The sequence below is a fragment of the Hemicordylus capensis genome, chromosome 1 (genome assembly GCF_027244095.1).
Source record: "Hemicordylus capensis ecotype Gifberg chromosome 1, rHemCap1.1.pri, whole genome shotgun sequence".
Lineage (NCBI taxonomy): Eukaryota > Metazoa > Chordata > Lepidosauria > Squamata > Cordylidae > Hemicordylus > Hemicordylus capensis.
This window is the reverse complement of record NC_069657.1, coordinates 276511347-276527898: the sequence shown is the minus strand read 5'-3', so window position 1 is coordinate 276527898 and position 16552 is coordinate 276511347. Positions and strand designations below refer to the sequence as shown.

Below are 16552 nucleotides of genomic sequence, written 5' to 3'. Positions count from 1 at the left end.
ACACAACTGCAAATTCTGCATCAGATTCCCAAAGAGATCAACTCTCTCACACACACACATATCCCCACCTAAGGGTTTCACTTTATGCCAACTAAAGACAGAGATAATGCTCTAGCTGGTGTTCTTTCGGTCTCTGCCCAAATTTCGGACTCTTTGTAGCTCTCTCTCTGTCCCCTCCTCCAAGCTCTGATAAGGATTTTGTTCCCAAGGCTAGAATCATCCGGAAGCACCAGCCCTTTTCATGAACATAAGCCCCTGATTACCTATCAAGATTGTCAGGCAAAAACATAGGGAGCTGTCCAGGATAATCAAGCCAACCAAACATGTGAACAAAATGTACTCTGTTGATGTATTTGCATCTTCCGTGTTCATTCCTTAATCTTTTCTGTTTTGACATAGCAGCTTCTTTGAATCATGTCATTGGGAGATGATCTGATAGTTGGATATTTAGATGAATATAAGCTGCAGGTGCAGCATCAATGCCTGCAAAAAAAATTGTCAGCATGAGATATATCTAACCATGTTAGGTTGTTGCAGAAAATCAGCAGAGAGTCTTCTAACACCTTTAAGTTGATTCATTTATTTTAGCACAAGCTTTTGCAGACTACATCGCACAGCCTCAGGTAGTGTCCACATCATCAGCTGCATGACATGTCATCCTCAGTTGGCAGGTGTATATCTACACCTGGGAGATAGAAAAAGAGGGGGGAATGTAAAGGGGGAGGTCAAAGGCCTACGGAATGGAAGAGTCAAAAGCCATTATTATGTAAAGTTAAAATGGAAGAAATTGGTACAATGTCAGTAAAGTTGAAATTAAAAATGCATTATTAATGGGGCGGGTTGAGGGAGATGGTCAGCCTGAACAGCATTAGCTGTTCCATTAATTATAATAGCAATTTGCCCTGCAGTATCTAAGGTGGCCTCCAGCACCTTCCTATATCGCTGCTGCCCAAGTTGAAGACAGATCATTCTGGAGAAAATCTATCTATGTGGTCGCTAAGAGCCAACACCAACTTGACGCACTTAATCAATCAATCAATGGAAGGTGGCACACAATGCTTGCCAAGCAGGGCTCTATCTTGCTGCCCTACAATGCTCTAACTATACAACAGAGGCAAAGAGTGACACTTCTGTTCCCAGCAGTAAGAGCCTACAACTATGTCAATGTATCCTTCAGCAAAACATCTTCTGTAACTGGGATCAGGCCATAATCCAGTGCTTGTGTGTCAAGAGGGGTCAAAGCTCAGTGTAGAGAAGGGCTGCCTTCAGACGTAACATGGAACTGCAGGTCCAATGGACCTGCGGTTCTGCGACCCACTCTCCCATCTACGTTCGGATTTTCAGGTGAGCTGCCTCTGCAGTCAGCGAGACTGCAGAGAGGAGGGGGATCTGGCTGTGCGGGCTTGCTTCTTGACAGAAGGACAGCCCACACAGCCAATCGGGCTAGAGAGAGGGAGGAGCTTCCTCCCTCAACTCTGGTTCCATGGGTCCAAAACTGTGGCACCAGGGTTTGGATGTAATGCTGGCACCACAGAAATGGAGTTTGCAATGGCAGAACTCCAGTCTGAACCAAAGGTTCAGATTGGAATCCAGGGAGGGAAACCATGGGTCCCTTTCTACCGCAAACTCCATTTCCCTGATTTCTGATGTGTGGGTGAGGAAACCAGAGGTGAAGGGACCTCTGCTTTCCTGTTACATCTGAATTTGGCCAATGTGTTTCTAGGTACAAAGGCACTGAGGCTCAGTCTTTGCCATTACCTGTCAGATGATCTCAGGTAGTCACGCTTAAGTGCCTGAGAGTGTGGAAAGATGGACCAATAATTTGACCTGGTATAAGTGGCGCCACAGGAAAATGCTTGACTAACAAGCAGAAGGTTGCCAGTTTGAATCCCCGCTGCTACTATATCAGACAGCAATGATATAGGAAGATGCTGAAAGGCATCATCTCATACTACGCGGGAGGAGGCAATGGTAATCCCCTCCTGTATACTACCAAAGAAAACCACAGGGCTCTGTGAGCGCCAGGAGTTGAAATTGACTTGATGGCACACTTTACTTTTTTTAAGGTAACTCCAGTTCCACAAGGTGCAAAGGCTAGTATTTGCCAGGGCCCAAGGTTGGCGAAGGCCCATTGCTTCAACAGCATAGCCTTTCTCTCACCTAAGGTCAGAGGCAGCATGAGAACGTTTGCATGGCCAGGTTCAGAGGGCCCACTCAGATCTTGTCTGCGAGTCTTCAGATTTCTGCAGCCAGTAAAACCTTGTATCCTTAGGCGTGTGTAATTCTGCACTGGATGATGATTTCAAAGGTGGTTCAAGCATGGCCTAGAACAAGAAAAGAAGGTGACTTTTGGACCTCTTAGTCTCACCATTGGAAGATTTATGAGTCCTGCTTCAAAGACAGACTTGAATTGTTCTGCTTTTTCTTTTCCACATACTCCTGTAAAATGGAAAACAGGCTGTACTTGGAAGTAAGTAACTTGAGAACAAGGCAAGGGTGCAACTAGGTAATTTTGGACACTGGACTTAATGAGCTTACGCCCCAGCCCCTCTGCAAAATAAGCATCCTCTTCGTATATATACATTTCACCACAAACCCACAGGTCTGGGCCAGAGTGCATTTGGAAAAGAAAAGACTATACTATCCTCAAAGAATCCATACACCTTCATGATCACTCACCACAAATCCACAGATCTGGGCCAGAGTGCAGAGAGAGAGAGAGAGAGACTAGCAAATCCTAGTAGATTCACACAGCTTTGTGACAATTCACAAACTAACTGGGACACAACACGTGCCCCTTGTGCCACAGTTCAAATACAAAACCAACTTGGACACATAGTGCATGTATAAGGTGGGTGGGTTTAAAACCACAATACATGCCCCTTGCTTCACAATTCTCATGCAAGACCATTTGGATCACAAACCAACTTGAGTACAGGTGAAACTCGGAAAATTAGAATATCGTGCAAAAGTCCATTAATTTCAGTAATGCAAATTAAAAGGTGAAACTGATATATGAGACAGACGCATTACATGCAAAGCGAGATAAGTCAAGCCTTAATTTGTTATAATTGTGATGATCATGGCGTACAGCTCATGAGAACCCCAAATCCACAATCCCAGAAAATTAGAATATTACATGGAACCAAGAAGACAAGGATTGAAGAATAGAACAATATCGGACCTCTGAAAAGTATACAGTGTACTGTGCTTGATTGGCCAGCAAACTCGCCTGACCTGACCCCATAGAGAATCTATGGGGCATTGCCGAGAGAAGGATGAGAGACATGAGACCAAACAATGCAGAAGAGCTGAAGGCCGCTAATGAAGCATCCTGGTCTTCCATAACACCTCATCAGTGCCACAGGCTGATAGCATCCATGCCACGCCGCATTGAGGCAGTAATTGCTGCAAAAGGGGCCCAAACCAAGTACTGAATACATATGCATGCTTATACTTTTCAGAGGTCCGATATTGTTCTATTCTACAATCCTTGTCTTCTTGGTTCCATGTAATATTCTAATTTTCTGGGATTGTGGATTTGGGGTTTTCATGAGCTGTACGCCATGATCATCACAATTATAACAAATTAAGGCTTGACTTATCTCGCTTTGCATGTAATGCGTCTGTCTCATATATCAGTTTCACCTTTTAATTTGCATTACTGAAATTAATGGACTTTTGCATAATATTCTAATTTTCTGAGTTTCACCTGTATATTGCATTTGTGTAAAAAACAAAACAAAAAAACAAGCATGTTTGTTTATTCAGATGTAACACTTGGTTCCACTTTTAATAGGTGTGAAGTACTCTATAGATAGAAATAACTCTGCCAAGAAACAAGCGACTTATAGGACTCTTTTTGAAGTTTTTTTTAAAATTTAAAACAATCACTGGGGGGTGGGGGTGGGAAAGATGTAAAATACACAGTGTCATTAAAAATCAAACAATTGACTAATCTGCTTCAAAATAATTATGCAGAGTCCTGTCCTACATATGGGCCCAATTTCAGAACTCTAGGCCTAGCCATTCTGGAAATATAAAAGGGGTGAAAAGGGAGGTGATGTTTACCATTTTAATGAAGGTAATGAACTGATTTCTCCACATCAGGTGAAATGATGGTCCAAGGGGGGCTTCAGTTCCAGAATGATAATTTTCATGGAAATTTTCTGCCATGAAACAAGCCACTTATAGGACTCTTTGAAGTTTTATAAAAATTCAAAAATCATTAAAAATCAACGGATTGCCTGAACTGCTTCAAAATAAATACACAAAATAAAGACACATAAATCCTGTTAACCTGACCTACATCTGTGTCAAATTTCAGAACTCCTGGAATTCCATAAATATAAATGAACCCTCTTTTCCCTTGGGGGAAATCATGGGGCCCTTTAGGAGAGTGGCACACGGATCTAGGCCCCCAGATCCATGCTTAATGGTGTCCCTGAATCAAGGGGATTTATTTACAAGTATAAGCCTTTAGGGTTTGAATGCCAGTGCAATGGGAACACGAAACAATGCATTTGGTCTACACAGTGCTGTATATTCATCACCGTTAGTGAATTCCCATAGAAAATATTAAGCCACTGAAACCCAAAGATGGCAAATGTTTTGGCATGTTTTCTGTTTATTGAATTTATTTGTTTGTTTTTAATGGAGTCTAATGATATTACTGGCCACCTAATGGCACAGCGGGAAAGCAACCTGCCTAGAGAACAGGAGGCTGTTGGTTTGAATTCCCGCTGGTGTGTTTCACAGAATATGGGGAACTCCTATATCGGGCAGCAGTGATATAGGAAGGTGCTGAAGGCATCGTCTCATACTGCATGGGAGATGGCAGCGTTAAACTCCTATATTCTACCAAGAAAACGACAAGGCTCTATGGTCACCAGGAGTCAACACCGACTTGACGGCATAACCTAACCTTAACTAATGATATTACCAGCAACCCCCTTCCCACCGCCAATTTTAATGTATTGCATTACTTCCATTGTGGAACTCAGGATGTCATGCATAGAGTTCCCTGCTGGTCTTCCATTGAAGCACTGACCAGACCTGTACATGCTTATTTTCAGCAAGGAGGCTGCTTCACATGCTCTCAGACCATGTCCTGGGACCAGTCATTAAGGATGGAGAGAGATGGGGATTTCTAGTCATTCAGTTCCACTCTCCATCCTCCCATCCATCACTGAAGATAGTACTACAGTGCTGCAAAATATCTTATCCCCTAGAACTCAATGGGGAACAGTGAGGATCAAATACACTGTTAATCTGCACAGCTCCACTCCTTTATTTGCAAGGCCGGTCCTGAGTACTGTTTCTCTGTCATGTGATTGACTTTTTATACAATGATGGTAGAAGCACATGAATTTGCATATTGTGATTTTCTGCTTCTTGTTACCTCTTGTTGTGAATAAACCTGAAAACCAGCCTAAAAAGTAGAAGCTCCGAGGTAGAAGGGTTCTGACCAAGGTTGAATGTATTAATATTTTGGACCATTGTTCCTTTTAAAATAAAATGAATCAAGTAATGAAGATGTTGAGAAAAATATGCAGGTGTTATTTTAGCAGAATTGCACCAGACACAAGGGATTCTGCCTGGTAGGTATTTTTAAAGGATTTTGAATTTCCATTTGGCAAGAAAGTCTGTAAAGCAAAAGAAAAATGTTCATGTTCCTTCAGTCCTACAGGAAGGGAGTTCAATTGAGCAAGATAATAGTCAATTTAGTTAATCCTCTAAAGATTAGAGTCTTTTTTCCCCCTTACACAGTAAGATAAAATGAAATTTGAAAAGCAGTTATAAGATAAGGAGCAGCTGATTGGTAAAGGTAATAAGCTAGATTAGCTCTTCACCATGTCTCCATTAATACTGATTTGGGCTGCAATCATGGCAAACTGATTAGTAAGCATCACTGCAATGTCTTAATGTAATGGTACACCAGCACTGCAGAAGTGATACATTGGTGTTGGAGGCAGAGATTTTGAAGTGTCAAAGTTTATCCAGGCTATTGATCAAGTTCTGCCCCAATCACATTTTAACCCCAAGAGTAAACCAGTTTACAGGCATATAGTTTAATATCTAGTACAGTACAGTAACTAATACAGAGCCCAAGTTTTATCTTGGTGATGCTTTGGAGCAAAACAGGGTTATAGAGTGACTGGGAGATGTGCCCCCTTAAGCACAATTAACGGGGTCATTCAATTATCCTGTACCTGACTGAGAGTGTGTCTGCTGAGGCAGAGATCAGTAGGGACCCAGACCTTGGACAGCTCCCCAGTGGCATGGGTTAGCACCTTGGATAGCTCCAAGCAGGCCAGGCCAGTGGCTGCTTGGAGGTGACTTCTGGTTTTTATGGTGGCTGCTCAGGTAGAGTGGAGTGGCCTCATCCCTTCCCTGGGTATTTTCTAAAAGGGCCTTGCATGATTTTATAAGATGGGGCTCTGGAGGCTATAAGGGAACTCTTTTTGAGCTGACAGGTTTTCAAGGGACTCCTCTAAGTCAGAGAATGAAAGTAGGACCCGGTCCTTGGGTTCTGGTGGGTGTGCTGGCTCTGTTTCCCCTGGTTCTCCTGGTGTGGGGGATCCTGGTGGTGTGGGCTCACCCTGGGTCAGGGTCATAGGGTCTTTCCAATCCTGCCATATCCCCTGAATTGTCCACCTTGTCCCCCAATTGGGAAGGTTCCAGATCTGGGGTTATAACATCAATTCATCTGTTCTGTGGCTGTTCATAAACATTGCAGGTACAGACAAAGCAAATGCAGCACAGTGTAAGAAGAGAAGGATAGTCACCAGATTGCTCAGGTAATTCGGCAACTCACTGTTCCCTCTTCCTGTGCTGTACTGTGAGTGAAAGGGAACCAGATGATTCTCTCTGTATTCCAGCCAGCACTGTGTTATGAGCAGGGTCAGATTAAAGACTTTGTAGGCCCTAGACACAATCATAATCCTAGGCCCCCAAGACAGATCTAGAGATAAATATTCGCATTGTGTTCAATATATAGGTCCCCTAATATGTCCCATTGAACCCAGTCCAATGAAGACATGAGCCAAGATATGGAGTTAAATGGGCCACAACCTTATTGATAATTAGGCAAATCAAAAGAAGGAAAGAAGATTGGCACCGCCCCCCGCCCCCACCAGTGTGATAACGAAAATTTGCTTCCCAGGTGCAAGTCCCGCCTAAAATGCATGGGGCAACACACAGGGACAGCATTGTCCCTGTGGCAAATCCTGCCCTTTCTAGCTGACCTAAGGTCAAGGAGTCTGCATAAGGCATCACCCCTCCCAAATCATGAAGCCTTTAAGATTGGTGATGCCTCCACAGAACAGAGGAAGCCCAAACTGGCACTCACTGAGAGGGATCACTTTGGCCAAGGATGTGGGGGCTCAAATGGTCATCCAAACTCCACCCCTAGAGCCTGTCAGGCAATGGCTGAGCCCAGCAAGCCTCCTGCTCCATTTGAGTGAGGCTGTGGCAAACAAGCCGCACGGCAGACAGGCTGTGGTGCACTGTTGGATAAAATGTATGAATGTATGCTGGATAAAATGTTGGAATGGGCATCTGCAGGGCTGGATTCTCCATGAGGATAATTTTCTCACAAGAAGTTGTTTTGTAGGTCGGGGTGAGGAGAGTTTGGTGACAAGTTTTCCAGATGTTAACAATGCTTTTAGAAGGTATCTTGCCATTTTGGGAACAAACTGTGGAGGGGAGTGCTCTTTTTAAAAGCTGAAACCTATAAAGAACTGTCTTAGGTCCACCATGAGATGGAAATGACTATCTTCACTTGCTCTGCTCTCAATTGAAAATGCAAAATTTGCAAAATTTGAGATTGAAAGATGTAGTCCATGATTTTGCTAACAAAAAGAGACACACACTTAATGTTTAATGTTAAGTAAAAGTAAGGTTGTGCCATCGAGTCAGTGTCGATTCCTGATGACCACAGAGCCATGTGGTTTTCTTTGGTAGAATACAGGAGGGATTTACCATTGCCATCTCCCATGCAGTATGAGATGATGCCTTTCAGCATCTTCCTATATATCGCTGCTGCCCAATATAGGTGTTTTCCATAGTCTGGGAAAGATACCAGCGGGGATTTGAACCAGCAACCTCTTGCTCCCTAGGCAAGTTACTTCCCCACTGTGCTATTAGGTGGCTTATGTTTAAAGTACATGTTCTTAAATCAGAACTGGTACAATTAAACTTAATTCAGTTTTACAGCACTCTACATTTTACTATTTTCTTATGATATTAAAATAATTCCGTTAAAGCAAATTAAGTTTGATTTAGCAGTTTTCTTTTCATATTTTGTTTGGTCCAATGAGATTTTTGGGGGGTGGGGGGTTCTAAAACATTTTCATAGGCCCTTAGGAGCTTCGTAGGCTGTAGCACTTTACCGAATGCTCCCAAGGGTTGCTGCCCACTTGACAAGGTCATCTGAGGGGGCTCTGCTCTGGGTGCCTACAATGAAGGAGGCTCATCTGTCGTGCACTCAGGACAGGGCCTTCTCTGTTGCTGCCCCCAGACTCTGGAATGCTCTCCCAGTGGCCATTCACTCCTCGGACTCCATCACAGTTTTTAGAAAGCTTCTTAAATCTTGGCTTTTTACCCAGGCTTTTACATGACCGTTTCTGTGCTGCTTCTATGTGTTTTTACTCTTGTGTTTATGTGTTTTTATGCTTGTATTTTATAGTTTTTAAATTAGATTTGTTTTATATTTTTAGCTTAATATTGTAATTGTCATTTTTATTGTATGTTTTTAACTTTTGTAAACTGCCTTGGGGTTGCTTTTAATGAAAGGCGGTATAGAAATTCAACAATAAATAAATAAAAAGAAAGAAAGAAAGAAAGAAAGAAAGAAAGAAAGAAAGAAAGAAAGAAAGGATAATCCAGCCCTGGTTATAAGCTGCAGGCTCTGAACTGGCTGGAAGATAGGTTTTTTACTTTTAAAGATTAATTTAATCTTTTAACTTTCTAATTCTTCAGCTTTTACATTTGGGCTTAACCAGGTCCTGTTTTTAATTTTTGTTGTTGTTATTGTTGTTCTGTTGTTTTGTCCATCTTCTAATTTAGTGAGCTGTCCAAACCAGGATCGCACTAGAGAGGCGTGGTATTTTATTTTATTTTTTAAAAAACACAAATAAATAAATAAAGAGATCCACTTCCTTCCCTCGGTGCAATGGGCAAAGTTTGCCCTTCTTCAAAAGTTTCCTCCCCTTGATCCTCGACTTAATATTTTTATTATAGTATCACATTTCAGCCAATAAATAAATAAAAAATATCTCATGGAAGTTTACATAGAGGAGGTGGAGGTGGTAGTTCCCTTTCCCCAAAGGGCTTCCAATCTGAAAAGAAACACAAAGTAGACACCAGCAACAGCCACTGAAGGGACGCTATGCTAGGGCTGAATAAGTGAATAACTGAATTGTAGGATCTCCACTTTGAAAGAGGATCTCCACTTTGAAAGGTCTCTCTTTGCACCTTTGAGTGCCAAGGGCGTGAAGCTAGGGTTGGGGGTTCGGCTCAACCCTAACTGTTGACAATAATACCACTTTTGCGGGATATGTGTCATGTTCAACACATTGTAAAGTAGTTGAGATGTGCTTATCAGTGCAGGAGAAGAAAAATATCCAAATTGTTAGAGTGTTGTTGCAGGGGAAGGCAGTTGCATTGATAATGCTTACAGGTTTTGTCTTGTTTATAAAGAGCTATATGAATGGTCTTGGACTTGGGATGTGCATGAATTGCTGTTTGAACTGAGGTTCGAGCACACTTCAGGAGCGGGGCCCAGGAGCTTTAAGAAAGAGGAGAGCAGGTCCTTCCCTGCTTTCTGCCACCCTATGCAGCTTCTTGTTGGGGTGAAGCTTCTTGCAGGTTCCTGCATTTATTTAAATAAATAAATGCAGGAACATCAAGGTGAGTCAGGTTGCCTCTGAATCAAGTCAGCTCTGCAGCAACATAGTTGGGACAACATTCCTTCATGAGCTCCTAGACACAGACATTTCTGAGCCCATACAAGCTCCAGGTAGCTGAGTGACTCAGGCCTTACTTCAGTTCCAATGAGAAGTGTAAAATGAATCGTTATCACATACACGCATTTTAAAAGCAAAATTTGAGATTAGGGGCTCAGTATTATGAGCTGCTTATGTTCACTGCAATAATTGTTCACTGCAATAATTATGTTCACTGCAGTAATCTTCATCTTCATCATGTCAGATATGCAAATATTTATCCTGAGATCTCTTGCAAACACATCAAAAAATGCAGCTCAGATTTTTCCTTCTGATCTTTTCAGAGATGTCACAAAGCGAACATAGAGGAAAGAGTTTGCAAATGAGTCAAGTGGAGACTGCCTTTTTTATTTGAAAAAATGATCAAACAAACACACTGTGTTGACACTTAATCCTCTCACGCACACAAAAAACAGGTCATAACATGATATGTGAAATATCATGTATAACTTAGACGCCGAATGTGTAATTACGAGGAAAAACTGCCCATTGTCCCAGAGAATGTAAATCAACCAATTCAAGTCAGCCACAGTCAGGCTATTTCTAGGATTTACTATATTGCTCTGACAAGGCCTCTCTTCAATGAGAGAGCTTCTATTGCTGTTTGGTTTCAGGGCAGAACACACTCTGCATGAACTGGCCTCTGGGGTTACTTCTGTCCTACATACTATTTCTGAATATGATCCAGAATTTCATGTAAGCTTCTGTGTTTCCAAGAACACTGCTTAGGTTTTTTTGGTTTTTTTTTTTGGTTTTGTTTTAAAGGAACTTGAACTAAATGTTGTGAAAGGCAAACGCAACCAAAAAAAAAAAGATCTCCCTGCAAGTTCTGAAATAACAGAGGATTCTCCAAATACTGGTAATGATCTATAATAACCTAATGGCTTTGTTCGCTCTTGCTTGTTACGTTTGTAATACATAGCGTGACAGGATGTGTAAATTCATTCAGGTTTGGTTTCTCTCCCCCTTCAGAAATGATGATGTCACTTTCAGTGATTATAGGATTTTCAACACCACACATTAGCTGAACACTGAAAACAGCTATAGCAGTAATCCACAAAGCCATTTTGATCTCAATGAGATAAGACCCGTAAAGCATCCTGAACACAAGCAGTGCTTGGATAGCATTCCATGCAGTTGGATCGTAGCCATGTTTGCTTGGAAGTCCCATTGAGTTCCATGGGACTTACTCCCAGGTAAGCGCGCACAAGGTTGCAGACACTGCAAACCAAGCATCTATCTTCTGCTCAGAAATGTGCTTTTCAATGCCATGCTGTAGTTTCATTTCACTGAAGACTGAGGCCACAGGGCCAGTTCAGCCTGAAACAGTGCAGCCTGAAACATAAGGAGCCAGCGTGGTGTAGTGGCTAGAGTGCTGGACTAGGACCGGGGAGACCTGAGTTCAAATCCCCATTCAGCCATGAGACTTGCTGGGTGGCTCTGGGCCAGTCACTTCTCTCTCAGCCTAACCTACTTCATAGGGTTGTTGTGAGGAGAAACTCAAGTATGTAGTACACCGCTCTGGGCTCCTCGGAGGAAGAGCGGGATATCAATGTAAAGAATAAAAATAAATAAATAATAAACATGTGGCAGTTCATTGAAATTAATGGGTCCCAACTCACTCAACTCTGCTACACATGCTGCAGCTTTAAAGTGAAATGACTGCTTTGTTGACTTGCACTAAAGGTGGGATAGAAATGTTTAAAATAAATAAGATAATACAGCTTGGGTTGGGGTGGGGGGAGGCAACTTTTCCCTCCCAGAGCTTCCCTAGCGCAGCTCCCTTCTTTCCTCCCTTCTTTCCTCAAACCACAGCACTAGTCTTCAGTTGCAACCGGAGAATCCTAAGGATTGGCCTGGTTTATTCCTAGATATGCTTTTAGAAACTGTTCTAAACTGACTGCCAAGGAACATGATGAATCTCTGAGGAATTTCTTCACAGTGGGCAAGATCCAGCCTAAATTAGTCATGACCAAACACCGTTGAAATAAACAAGACAAGTTAGTCACGACTAACGTTAGTCCTGTTGATTCCAATGAGACTCGGTCGTGACTGATTTTGTGTGGCTCCTCTCCAGCATCTTGCAGAAAGATGTTTGACTGTCCAGTAACATTAACAGATCAGCCAACTTGACTATCTGATCTGTTGTTTTCTTTTCCACTCAGAAAATGAAGGCACTTGCCAGAAGATCTCTGTTTTCTTCATTAATAATTTTTTGGACAGGAGAAAAAAAATCATTAAAAAATTACGATAAATAAATAATAACATCCATTCATCTTCTCTCATAAACAGCAATAGTAATAGTTATAATAATAATAATCAGAAATCTATTGTTTTACCTCAGGAGTATCCTTAACTTTACATTTCTGAAGCATGAGGTGTTTAGCCAGAATTAATGCCCACAATAACCATACTTTTCTGCCTCTAGATAAACTCCAACCGCTTGGTATAAGTCCAAGTGTCACTATAGAATGGTGATCTTCACTATTTTTCAAGCGGGGGGCATTTTGGCAAAAACAAAAATGAAAAACCATCAGTGTGAGAGCTCTTTCCTACCAGGCTGACCTCCACACAGTCCTGAGCTTTTCCCGGTGACGGGGAGGGGCCATTAAGAGAAAAGATGGGGTCCTGTTGAACCTCACTGTCATCTCTGAAGGCACTCATGGAGCATTGGGAAGTTTCATCCTTCCTAGACGTTCCCAGCTCAACGGGGAAACACTAGAAAGGACTACACTTCCTAGCACTTCATGCATATCTTCCAAAATGGTGCTGGGGCATGAGAGGGTTCAGTTTCCCTTAGAGGAGCCCCACCAGTACTGGACAAAGTACAGCACAATGAATAGTAGGAACAGTCACCTCTGCACAGTGCTAGGGGAACTGTGTGGAGTATTTGGCTTTGGGCAAAGTTTTGCACAGATCTAATAAACAGTAGTGAGGGAGCCACAGGTCTATGGGAGCTGCCGTCTTGGGCGTTGAAATGAAGAACACCTGCTGTAGAAGCTGTAAATTCAAAATTAGAACCCCATACCAAAGATCTCTGGAGAGCCTCATAGATATAGGACATAGGAAGCTGCCATTTACTGAGTCAGACCATTGGTCCATCTAGCTCAGTATTGTCTGCCCAGACTGGCAGCGGCTTCTCCAAGGTTGCAGGCAGGAATCTCAGCCCTATCGTGGAGATGCCAGGGCGGGAACTTGGAACCTTCTACTCTTCCCAGAGAGGCTCCATCCCATGAAGGGAATATATTACATTACTCACACATCACGCCTCCCATTCATATGCAACCAGGGCAGACCCTGCTTAGCTAAGGGGAGAAGTCATGGTTGCAACTACAAGACCAGCTCTCCTCTCAAAAGTGGAGAGCTCAAAAGATCTCTCCTCTTTAAGTGTTGGGCTAGGACTGGTGAGAGCTGAGTTCAAATTTTCATTCAATCATGAAATTCACTGGATGACTTTGAGCCAGTGTTCCCTCTAAAGTGTGCATGTGTGTGAACGCACACAAGTTTTTTAATGTCCACTCAGTTAATTTTAGGTCCCAGTCAGAATGAATCAGGAAGGTCCCACTCTGAATATATGTATCCACACATTGCTCATTCTTCACAGAGATGGAAAAAAAAAAGAGAGAGAGAACACTGCTCTGGGCCAATCACTTTTCTCTTAGTCAAACCTACCTCACGGGATTGTTGTGAGGGTAAACAAAACCATGTACACCACTTTGGGCTCCTTGGAAAAAGAGCAGAATATAAATGTAAAATGATGATGATGATGATGAATAAATAAAATCCCAGATAGCCTAGCATACCAAAGTAGAATCACTTTTAAGCTCTGTACCTAGCTATGTTTGCAAATGCACCAACATATCAATAACATTTGGAACTTCAGCATAAGTGAAAGAGAATAATCCTTCCTTATGCCATAACCCAAAGTGAAATCAGAGGACCAGGAGGCAAGGGGAAGGGAGACACTTAAGAGCTTACTGCATAATGGTGTCTGGAACCAGGTGGGAGGCAGTAATCTATTTTAAAGCAGCTTCTGCAGTTGGCTGCCATTTCTCTGAATCTACCCAGAGGCATCGGAAATCACACTTCCTAAATGTTATGTCCGACTTCATAACATTCATCAGTACTAGGCTCATGTCTAATATTATCTCTCTCTCATATAAACATAGATTAAGTGTCGGGCCCTTTTATTTATTTACTGCTAGCTGCATTTTGGATGTAAACAGTTTCACGTAGATTTTAATCCTCGTGCAGCTTTTCAGGGTCCTTGAACTAGCTTACAGTTCTTCTTGGCACAAATCTAAAATGGCCTGTGTTATATACACCTTTAAAAAAAAATCAGAAAGCCTTTTATGGCTGAAGGGGAAATCACTTTTAATTGGTGCTGGAATTTTTCTGCCTTAATTAGCTTTGTTTTGCGGCTTAAAGCGCAAGATTTTATGGCAGCTATTAAAAAGTCAGGTCCCTTCTCATCACTACGCTCTTGTGCATGTCTGCTTAAGTGCTGCTGAGCTCTGCATTTTTAGAGTTTGCAAGCTGTAGCTTATGTGAATTTACTGCAATTATGCTATACAAATTATCAAATGCAAATGCCATCAAATTGACAGCTTTGCCAAAGATTCCTCTGAGGACACATGGGTGGGAATCACGCCAAAACAAAGCAAATTAAATAATATCCTATAATTATATATTTGAATAAAATAAACCATTTAATTAGCATCTTCCATGCAGCAGGCACTAACGAATTAAATTTACATCATGGAGGCAACAGGGTAAACACGGGAAGCAATCTCCAAGCCACTGCGGCAATGTAATCTCCATCTCCTGCCCCATTGAAAGGAATCACAATTGTACAGTTCTTGAGGGATTAATATGGCCAGCTAAAGTGAAGCAACTTACTCCCACTAATTTCATTGGGAGGATTAACTCATTTTAAAACTACATTTTATCCCATATTCAGAGCTTAGATTCCATGTTTCTCCCACCACTTATTTTATCCTCACAACAACTCTGTGAGGAAGATTAAGCTACATGAGAGCGACATGCCCAAGGTCAGCTAGTCTCTATCTATCTATCTATCTATCTATCTATCTATCTATCTATCTATCTATCTATCCTCTTTCAAATCTGGATCTCTCTGTGGCTCCTCTGTAGTGATGAGAGCTGGTCTTGTGGTAGCAAGCATGACTTGTCCCCTTAGCTAAGCAGGATCTACCCTGGTTGCATATGAATGGGAGACTTGATGTGTGGGCACTGTAAGATATTCCCCTCAGAGGATGGAGCCACTCTGGGAAGAGCAGAAGGTTCCAAGTTCCCTCCCTGGCGTCTCCAAGATAGGGCTGAGAGAGATTCCTGCCTGCAAGCTTGGAGAAGCCGCTGCCAGTCCGTGTGTACAATACTGAGCAAGATAGACCAATGGTCTGACTCAGTATATGGCAGCTTCCTATGTTCCTATGTTCTGTTATCCTCAGTTGGCATAAGCTGTTCCACAAACTGATATATTCAATACCAGAAATACCATAATCCTTCACCAGTATTGTGCCATATTCTTGGCTTGTGTCTTTGGCTGCATGAAACTTTAAAAGAAGCCTACTTTCTGTTTACGAGCTGAACTACAGGCTCAAAGTAAGGAGAATTGTACAGGTTCACTGAAGTCAATACCGCTTGGTAAGCAGATACCAGCAGAGTGCTGAGCTATGCTTGCTGGCCCTTGGGATCTAAATTCAAAGTTAAAAATAGAAAAGAAGAGGAAGATACGAGCTAGCTATATCGAAGCACCACAAAATAATGGTTCAAAGATCAACTCTTGACCTTTGGCACATCCTGGGAAGGATGCTTTCTATGGAGATGAGAACTGCGTGTATCTTGAGGCTAACAAATGTAATATAGGAGAAGGAGCAATAAAAAGTGCTTTTGAAAAAGGCACATATATTTGAGAATAAGACAACATGGAATTCCCCAGAGGCTAGGTCAAAAAAGATGCTTCTGTTCCATACCACATACTAAGCAGCATACCCTCAGAGGCTGTGAGATTTCAACACTGATAATGATGGAAGATTTATAATCCTATAAGCAGCACCTGATTGCAGGTCTCTCATTTTCCTAGCTGGTTTCCTAAATGCTTAGTTGTTGTTGTTTTTTAAAGTGTTCATTTCAGAAATATGTCCCACAGGATCTGAAGCTCATTGCATCTCTGAGAGGGAACTACAATATCATGCCAGAGATTTCCCCACCCCTGTCACAAGAAAAAATTGAGTTTTAGCTATTGGATTCTGATCAGGTGGACCTCACTTAGGCAGAGCTGCAGTGGCTTCTGTCAAGTTCTGATAGATCCCCTCTCTGCATTATGCCTCACTAGGCTTAGATAGACCTCTCTAGACACTGATATTGGAGAGACTGGAGAGTTTGGGCCATTACTCCCACCTATGCCATGGAGTCATTTCTGTGGGCAAAGAAGGGAATGGCAAGCCACATCCATTTCTATGTAGGCTGCTACACCGAGGCATCAAATTTGGTACCATATTCACAGTATATTCAGAATTATG

The 16552-nt window shown here is 42.2% G+C and overlaps 1 long non-coding RNA gene across 2 annotated transcripts in view; it reads right to left on the bottom strand.

Moving 5' to 3' along the window:
* Positions 1-351: 351 nt before the first annotated feature.
* The window catches only part of LOC128340389 (uncharacterized), a 64072-nt gene continuing 47871 nt past the window's right edge, over positions 352-16552 (bottom strand). For both annotated transcript variants that reach the window (XR_008313672.1, XR_008313671.1), the window contains exons 2-3: positions 2161-2324; positions 352-483 (exon numbers count right to left, since the gene is read on the bottom strand). This is a non-coding gene — a long non-coding RNA (uncharacterized LOC128340389). The remainder of the gene's footprint in view (positions 484-2160; positions 2325-16552) is intronic.